General features: G+C 34.4%; 1 long non-coding RNA gene and 1 pseudogene across 2 annotated transcripts; one reads left to right on the plus strand and one right to left on the minus strand.

The window, feature by feature from the left end:
• Positions 1-1368: 1368 nt before the first annotated feature.
• LOC148205766 (uncharacterized) lies at positions 1369-1877 on the minus strand. Its single transcript, XR_015785717.1, has 3 exons — positions 1811-1877; positions 1624-1719; positions 1369-1540 (listed from the first exon to the last, which is right to left on the minus strand). It is a non-coding gene; the product is annotated as an uncharacterized LOC148205766 (long non-coding RNA).
• A 4941-nt stretch (positions 1878-6818) lies between these two features.
• Positions 6819-7520, plus strand: LOC124844899 (small ribosomal subunit protein cS23-like; annotated as a pseudogene). Its single transcript, XR_015785725.1, has 2 exons — positions 6819-6921; positions 7048-7520. The product of XR_015785725.1 is annotated as a small ribosomal subunit protein cS23-like (transcript).
• The last annotated feature ends 2452 nt before the right edge of the window (positions 7521-9972 follow it).

Here is a 9972-nt window from a genome sequence, read left to right on the forward strand (position 1 = left end):
AAATTTAATTTATAAAAATTATAATAAATTATTATTAAAATATTAAAATTAAAATTTAATATTTAATCAGATTGAGTGTTGATATTGTGTGTGGTAACTATTATTATTAAAATATTAAAATTAAAATTTAATATATATTTAATCAGATTAAATTTAATTCAAATTAAAATATAATTTATATTTAATTTACATTATATTTTATTTTATTTTTAATTTTATTTAGATTTCTTTTTAAAAATCTATATACTTTTTTTAAATATTCCCAATATTCAGGTGCTAGGGATTTCTTATGCAAACTGTCTTTTCTTTTTACTCCTTTGGAAGCCATAATCAGTAAGATCTGCATTTTTTTTCCTAAGCTAATTGGTAACAGATTTCATCTTTTTTTTGGAATTGTGTTTCATATGCATTTTTTACCTTCTTTTATTTTATTTTAAATTTGAAATTGTAATTATCAAAGAACAAACACTGACTTAAGGTTTGATTTTTATGTAAAGATTATGGGGCCTTATACAGTAATGAAAATTTAACTTCTGCCCATATGGAGAAGAGTTTTTGACCTCATATGATGAAATCTATCATTTTTATATTATAATAAAGTCATTCTGTTGAATTACTTAATGTGTTTTACACAGTCAATTAATTACTTATAATTGTTATACTAAGGAAAACAACCAAATTATTTCTTTTAAATTCATTATTTACAATAAAAAAAGTTATTTGTGCATTTCTTAGATCTATTTTTATTTTAATTAAATTCTCATATAATCATTGGTTCATTATAGGAGAATCATTGGCAGTCAAATGACCAAAAACTCAAACTAGAAGCTTCTGTTATATCTCAGACCACTAGTGCAGTGAGGGGCTTTTACCGCGGTTGATTTTCACTATACGTCGCGGTTCTTGAACCGCGGCATATTCAGTCGCGGTAGTAAGTCAGACACTTTATGCCGCGGTCATAACCGCGGTATATAGTCTGCGCAATATGCCGCGGTTGTCTAGGGAACCGCTGCCTAAATTCATTTTTTTTAAAAAAAAATTCAAAAAAAATAATTAAAAAATGCACTATATGCCGCGGTTCGCGGTTGAACCGCGGCATATAGGCCGACAAATATGCCGCGGTTAGTGTCAAAACCGCGGCCATATGTCTCGTTTTTAAAAAAAAACGAAGCACTATATGCCGCGGTTGTGGTTAGAACCGCGGCATATAGTGGGAATATGCCGCGGTTGTGGTTAGAACCGCGGCATATTCCCCTGCAGTTTTTTAAAATTGCAGGTCTGTTTTTGTGATATCCACTACCACAAAAACAGACCTGCATATAAAAACATTTACAGAAATGCAATTTCAACATAACAAATACATGTTCAAATGTATTTCAACATCAAATAAAGTAGAGAGTCTAAGAAATCAAAAGCTAATCAAATGCATTGTTTAAATCTAAATCTAAGAGCTATTGTATAATCTAACTATATACTTCGCAGCAGCGTTCCTAATGAATAGTAGGGACTTCTCAGGAACTGGTGTAGTAGTCTTGAATCTCTGCAAAAGACAATTCATTTTAATTAGTGTATATGAATTCAACATTTGTTAAAAAATCAAAATTTGTTAAAGTTAAATATTACCGTTTCCCAGCTTCTTGTGATGTGAGAACGAACAATATGGGTCATCCAATACATTACATAGTATCCACACTCATATGACCCATTTTGTCTGTTACACTACAATATATCATCACAGTTGATAATAGTTAGTGAATAACATTTGTTATAAAACAATTATAACAAAGTATGACTTTAGCATATGTCAAACCTTGAGAGAAATCCAAGCAATCTTTCTACTCTTAGCAATTGATCTCCCGTCCATCATCATACTTGCTGGAATAGAACTGTATATAAAAAAATGTTTTAGCATTCAGTTATATAACAAAGAAAGTCCAAACATTGAGGTTCTTACCAATCAATTGCTTGTCTGAGTTGTGTGGGAGGAGGCCTGTGCAATGAGCAGAACCACAAAGCATAGTTGTCTTGCACAGACATAACAAGAAGTTGCCAATGGCGCCTGAAATTCATAATAACGTAACTATTAAATATTAAAATCACATATGGAACATTATTATGTTAACAAAGTTCACTTACCCGGATATGTAAGGCAAAAAGTATATTTTCTTGCCCCTTCCAAAACTTCTTATCAGACTCATGTTGATATGGTCAAAATCATTTGATTCATGAATTTCTTGGGGATCAATGAATCCATAATCATCAGAACGCCCCAACTTATTAGCGACCCCAAACATATACCTGAAATCAAAAATTAACTTTGATATAAGGATACTTGATATATAAATCAATTTTATATATAAATAATTGGTCATAGACTTACATCGTCCATAGTTGAATAATTGAAATATTCAACTCTTGTGTTCCCGACGCAAGCTCACGGACATCTTGGCTATTAAGGTATATTGGGACCTCAGAGCCATGCCCAAATACATTAGCATCATACTGAACCTCCAAAGGCTTATCATCAAGGATGTCAGCAAGTAGATGCAATGAAGAAAGAGGGTCATCCTCAGATAGAGGAATCTTCTGTTGTTCCTGCGTCTGTTGTTACATGAAAAGATAAGATAAGTTTTGACATCAAAAACCTTTAAAATTGAGAAGTGTAAAGAAGAATTTCATACCGAGGGGTCAGAAACTGGTTTAACCAAAAATTTAGGCCAAGTGATAAACGACTTATATGCTTGTTCCACAGTGAAAATCTCTTCCGTGGACAGTGGAACCGAGGCATCTGGCATGATCATTTCATCCACTGAGACCTTCACCTCATCCTCTAATAGTTGCATACCATGACATACAGTCGCTGACCTAAACTCTGTTCCACGAGCTACCAGCACCATCTCATCTTCTTCTAAAATGTATAGCAGACATGGACTACCATCGTCCATGTCATCCTCTAGGATGGCTGATGCGGAACAACTTCCTTTGCCGCTTCTCCCTGTCAGAGTAAATGTTAGATTATACAAGAGATAGAAATAATTGCACATAAATGTTTATTAAGTTTACCTGTGGGAGGGGGAGGGACCACATGTTCCTCTATAGGAGACTGCATCGGGCGCATGCTCTGAAACTGCTCCTGGTAGAGCATCTGGAATTCAGCCCTCACCTCGGCCCTGATCTCCTGCATAAGGTCTTGTCGGACCTTTTTTGTGATCTCTTCTGTCATCCTTTGTGTATCGCTGTACGAATATGAAGGCTGACGAGAAGAGCTCCCAAAATAATCCGTAATTCCTACTCCAGGACCTGCAGCACGTACACGTCCAGGGTGCTCAGGTCGTCCAATTGCAGCAGCAAGAATATCCTGGCGACCCTCTGGAGTGAATTGGCCTTGGGAGCTCTGCTCAACCAAGGCGTCCTGTAACATTACAAAACACCATTATCAGTTAAATAGTTTAATGTAGTATGTATAATGACAATATTTATTATTTTAGGAACAGTGATAACTTACAATTTTTTCAGAAATCTCTCGTGCTGAGTCGGAAGAGTAGGTGCCCGATGGTCGCATACGGGCCAACTTCCATTTCTCGTGTCTAGACGGTGGAGAAGGAGGCTGAGGAGGGCTACCACTCTGAGATGGTGGTATAGCATCTGCCTTTTGCTTGAGGATTTTCTCCTCAAGCTTCCTATACCCACCACGAGATAATAGGTGGGGGTTTTTGTTCTTAGCACTTGTTCCTTGTGCTTTGCTTCTAATTGCCTGTCACATACACATTAATTAATGAGTTCATATGATATATATTTGTTAATGAGGAATTGAATAATATGAACTACACTAACCTGCCATTCCTCTGACATCCGACTCTCTTTAAAAACCCGCCAAGTCTCCTCATCAATGGACTTATATGCATTACATGGAGTTTTATGTTTAAGGTGTCCAAAGATGTACCTTGATGTCAACTTGCTTTTAAAGTTTCTGAAATTTTCTGCAACAGTTGACAAACACTTATTTCTAAGTGTTGGGACATTTGGAATGTCAAATGTCATCTGAAAAAAACATAATAAAGTTGTATTAGTACAAAATTATCAATATAAACAAATTATAATTCAAATGCTATTAACTAACTTACCAATATATCTTGCCAAATAATGTTCCGATCACCCTCGGACACATGATCAAAAGATGGAATGAGAATGCTAATCTTATCACGTGCCACTACTCCAAGGTATGATCGGAAGTCATCTGCATAGGGGCCAGTTGCCACACCCGTGGTGACATTCACATTCACCGGAGTTCTTTCACCACTATTTTTCCTGATTAATAGTTGTTTCATCCTAGTGGGTCCTCTAGTGGATCTGGGTGGGGGAGCCTCATCCCCTGAAGAATGTGGATGATCAGCCATATATCTGTCAAAATAAATAACAACATTAAATTTTCTTTCAAGACTTATGTAATATCATATAAATTAACAAAACATGTAATAGTATCCAAATTGAAAATTCATACATAAAGATATGGATTCATGATACAAAAGCAGGATCTGATGGAGCAGGGAAGGAAGTTCACACCTAACAATTCATCATATGTATATTCCCTCATCATGATCTGACCGAATTGCATGTACATCATCGTCAACTACAGATTGGTCATCCAACTTTGTTGTAGTTTGAAATGAATGGTTGTCAGCAATATCAATATTAATTAGATTGTCTTCGTTAACTTCAATTTGTTTTTTGCCTTGAAGAGCAACATACCAATGGTCAGACGAAGGATCTTTGACATAAAAAACTTGAGATGGTTGATGTACCATGATAAACGGTTCGTCTCGATAACCCACCTTGCGAAAATCAACCAGTGTCATACCCGAGTCATCTATTTTCACACCACTCTTATTGTCAAACCACTTACACTTGAACAATGGAACGGAAAACTTGGTGTAATCAACCTCCCATATCTCTTCTGAAGTTAAGACGTTACAGGGGGTATATGCCGCGGTTCTCTGGGGAACCGCGGCATATACCCCCTGTAACTTCTGAAATTCTCTGACTAGCAGAGAAGTTAAGACGTTACAGGGGGTATATGCCGCGGTTCCCCAGGGAACCGCGGCATATACCCCCTGTAACTTTTCAAATTCACTGACCCAGTCAGCACCTGCAATAAATTGGCAGGGTATATGCCGCGGTTGTGCAGAGAACCGCGGCATATACTCTGTTATTTAATTTTTTATTCATACGTGGCGTCAAAGGCAAAGTTTGACTGGGGTATATGCCGCGGTTCTACTGGGAACCGCGGCATATATGTTCGTTTTATTTACAAAACTGCCACCGCGCACCATTATGCTGCGGTTTTCGTTGAACCGTGGCATAATGTGCGCTGTAAAAACCCGATTTTTTACTAGTGGACCTAATATATTTCATATAATCTTTGTATCCCTGAATGTAATTACGAATTTTACGAGATGTCCCAGGTTGACGACCTTATCCAACCTCATGGTAGGGTTCAACACTGAACCAATCAAGACACCCTGATTTGGTTGTGGTTAGTTCCTTAGTTAAAAAAATATATTTACTCTATTTATTTTTAATGTGAATTGAGATCGTGAAAAAAAAGTGAGTTTTAAACTTTTTTTTTTCTTTATTAGCAACATGCATTTCTTCTTTTTAATTTATATTAAAAATTAATAACATATTTAATTAATTTGAAATAAATTGATATCCATTTTATATTTTTATTATAATATTTTAATTTTTATCAATTGATTTATATAAATATTTAATTTATATAATTTTAAATAATAATTAAAATTTTATAAATTTAAATTAACACAATAAATATATTATATTTTTAAAAACCCGTGCGTTGCATGGTCCAAATCCTAGTTAAGTTGAAAATGGGGACGAAGAATAAGGAGAGTAATATACAGATCTGATTGGCCACCTTTCGAAAAGTGATTGGCCGTTTCTATGAATGACGTGGCAGTGAGTGAATGGTATCTGAAATTGTTTATTTGCTTTGGTATTGTATTGGAGAACTCAGATTATTATTATTTTCGCGTTGGAATCCTAAACAAATACGATAAATTTGTTAGAATCCACTAACTCTCTAAACAACATTTTTTATGTTACCACTTTATTTCATTAACCTATTTGATTAGGAATTGGTCCTTATTCCATTTCGTGGTAATACACACATTTATATCTAACCACTCAAATTGGACTTAAAGTAATAAATATGACCTAAAAACTGCTCAATGTTAAGAACCTATAAATATATGTTCTATTTTAGATTTTTAGTTGTAGAAAATTATGATATTATACCTTTTCAATATTATTTTTTATATTTTAATAATTAAAATCATTTTATTGATTCTCGTTTAACTCATTATATCATCATGTAATTTTGAAAACATTGATAATAAATATTAGGTTTAAACCCTCATTTAGTTTTCGTATTTGTATGTCAATCTTAAGTGGGTCCTTGTTTTTTTTTCGGTCTCAATCGGGTCCATAAACTTGTAAATATGAGTCAATTAAGTTCATTCCGTTAAGTTTTCATTGACGCCGTTTAACTGTGATGACGTGGTGCACATATATGTATGCATCTTATATTACATGAAATTTTTTATTTAATTTGTTATTAAGTCTTGTACAACTGTTATATGACTTGTTATGTTATATTTTTTAATGGTTCAGATTAAGAATTTCTTCATATTAAGATATTAAGGTTCGCTTTCTACCACGGTTCAATGGATCAGGGCTTTGATTCTGTACTTTCATTGATGGGTCCAAACGTCGCTTCATAGCCCTTGGTCAAAAACCTTGCACCAATCCCACCGCCCTCTTCCAACCACCACATGTTTCACCCTCGCTGCTTCCGCCGCGAAAATCGTTGCCCAAGCAGAAGCCTGTCCCACTCTCCAATCTGAGGTTCTCTTCTCACTTTTCGCTCCCAAACATTCAAATAATGCTTTCAATTTCTCTCATTTATCCACCTCTTTTAGAATTAGAAAAAAAATCTCTTATTTATATATAACTTTTTTTTGTGATTAATAGAAGCTTGGAGTGGTTGTGAAGGCAACAGAGAAACCAAAACTTGTGTTGAAGTTCATTTGGATGGAGAAGAACATTGGAATTGCACTTGACCAGACGATACTGGGGCATGACACTATTCCCCTGAGCCCGTATTACTTTTGGCCCAGAAAAGATGCTTGGGAAGAGCTCAAGGAGTTGCTTGAGAAGGCCTTGGATCTCCCAAAAGCAGATGATTATTCTACTCAATCAAGCCACTATCAATTTGTGGCAACAGAGTGGTGGCAACTTATCCTAATCCCAATTTTGCTTTTCGACAATATTTCAAACATATTTTGCTCCTGTCTTATTGGGTTGGGATAATCGGTGATGTTTTGTAATAATGAGATGTTTCTCTGGTTAATGTTCATGTTTTTTCTGTTATATGTTCTTTATCTGGCTTTGTAGAAGCTTAATTAATATTATTATTAATCAACTTATCCCAAAGTTCTCTCAGACATTTGGTTCCCGTCTGTCGCATTTTAATCTGAATTGGATTTTAAGTATTCTGGAACAAAACCTTGGATGCAAGGTGTGGATATTCTTATGAAATTTTTGAGGTCATAATGCAGAAGTACAAGCTGTAGGACAGATGGAGCTGTCACTATAGAATCTAATTTTTCTTAAGAATTTAGAAATAAAACCAGCACAATATTGATTATTATCCTGACTTAAGAATGGAGTAATAGAGTGTCCTAGTGGATCCTTATCTTAGCAGGTCTCCCACTTATGTCACAGCGGTAGAATCTTTTGCCCCAAATAATTAATAGTTTAATTAAGGCGTTGTTTGGATGAGAAGAACAAAGGCATGAAGTTAGGGTGACTTGAAAGATGAAGAAGAAGTGAGAGTGAGAGTGAAATAGTGTGAATGGCATCATCGTCGTCGGCGTTCATGGTGATCTGCATCCTGCACTCGCTCATAGCGGTCACATGCGGGGCGTTGATGATGTTCTACATGAAGGAGGTCTACACATTCGACCACGGAGTTTAGACCGCCACCAAGCTCTTGGGATCGACGCCACACGATCAGCTCCTCATCAATACTTGATTTCTCCGACCTTCTCCTCATCGCCATTGGCTTCCTCCTCTTCATGGTCTCCTTCGTTAGGGATCACGATTTTCAAGTCTTCTTCGCCAACGGCTGCACGCTTCTCCACCTCTTCATGGCCATGTGGAGGATCTACTTTGAAGGCAAGGTCGAGGATCTTTCATGTGGAGGCCATCAATGAAAGTACAAAATCAAAGTCCCAATCCATTGCAACCATCGTAGAACGTGAACCCTAATCTCTTAATCTGAAGAAATTCCTAATCTTAACCATTAAATAATATAGTTGTACAAGACTTAATAACAAATTAAATAAAAAATCCCACGTCATATAAGATGTATACATATGTGTGCACCACGTCATCACAGTTAGACGACGTCAATGAAAACTTAACAAAGATGACTTAATTGACTCATTTTTACAAGTTTATGGACCCGTTGATACCGAAAAAAAAAGAGGACCCACTTGAGATTGACACACAGATACAGGGACCAAATGAGGGTTTAAACCTATTACGAAGTAAAATTCAACACTAATAATAAATAATATAATGTATATCGAATAGACAATAAATCTTACCATAAATCGATTTGTAAGGTGAAATGTTTGCACTCACTTATATAGTATAAAATCGGGTTACCTCTTGTTGATGTAGGACATCCAACACACTCCTTTACATTGAAGTTTATAAATCTCAAGTATAAGATTAGATATTACAAGATTATCATATATAACGACTCTATTTGTAGTCAATGTGGGATCCCTAACAAAGAGTGAGATGTCTTCCCTAGTGAAGATATATTTGAGGGAGAGTGAGTGAATGAATTTAAAAATAAAATGTGTGTTTTTTTAAGGAATTTGAAGGTAATAGAGAATAAATTTAAAAGTAAAGTTTGTGAGTAGTTTGATTGATGTACAAATTAAAAAATATTTTAATAGATAGAAAATGAAGGTTGCTAAATTTGCTATTATTGCGATTGGTTGAAAATAATTTTAATTAAATATTAAATTATAAAAAATTAATTATAGAATTAAGTATTTATTATAAAAAAATTTCATTATCACACAATTAATAAAATAAATTAGAATAGGATGAAATGTAAAATCATTTGCCAATAAGGCAATAATACAATAAGTTTTATTATAGTGAACTTTAGGATTTTTTGATTTAGTAGTTGAAATATATCCTTGTCACATAAAACAAAACAAATCATTCTATATGATTAGAACCAATTTCACGAAATATCATACCCATTTTCACAAAACATTAACCATTTCCACGAAATATCATAATCGATTTCATGCATGTTGGAATCAATTTCAACTTCCCATCATATTCATAGAATCAATTCTAGTTTCAACATAATTGATTCCCACATCTATGGAATCGATTCCAGTCTCTTCCTTCGCCATGAATCAATAGAACCATGTACCCTTCCTTCACCACCATGGAAACTCATATCCCACACTTGTGGGTTGTATTCCACCAACCATGCACCACATACACGATACGTACGTCAAGAAGGCATGATTACAACGATGATTTAATTGTCTTTGAATCACTCTTAAATTGCCTTAGTTGAAGCGATTAAAAAATCTCATAATCTCACTAATCTTCTCATTTTTTCATCCTCAAATCCATGAATTTGAACACAAATTTCACTTGTAAATAATTTTCTCTGTCACTTTCAATAGAAAATTATTGCAAGTGAACTAAACCTTAGTTATAATTTCTTGAAAAAAGTCACGTAAGTTTCAATTTTTATGTGTTAGTTGACCAACTTTAATTTATATATATATATATATATATATATATATATATATATATATATATATATATATATATATATATATAATTAAACAA

This window comes from Vigna umbellata, chromosome 1 (assembly GCF_029865625.1).
Source record: "Vigna umbellata cultivar VRB3 chromosome 1, Vumbellata_1.0, whole genome shotgun sequence".
Taxonomy (NCBI): Eukaryota; Viridiplantae; Streptophyta; class Magnoliopsida; order Fabales; family Fabaceae; genus Vigna; species Vigna umbellata.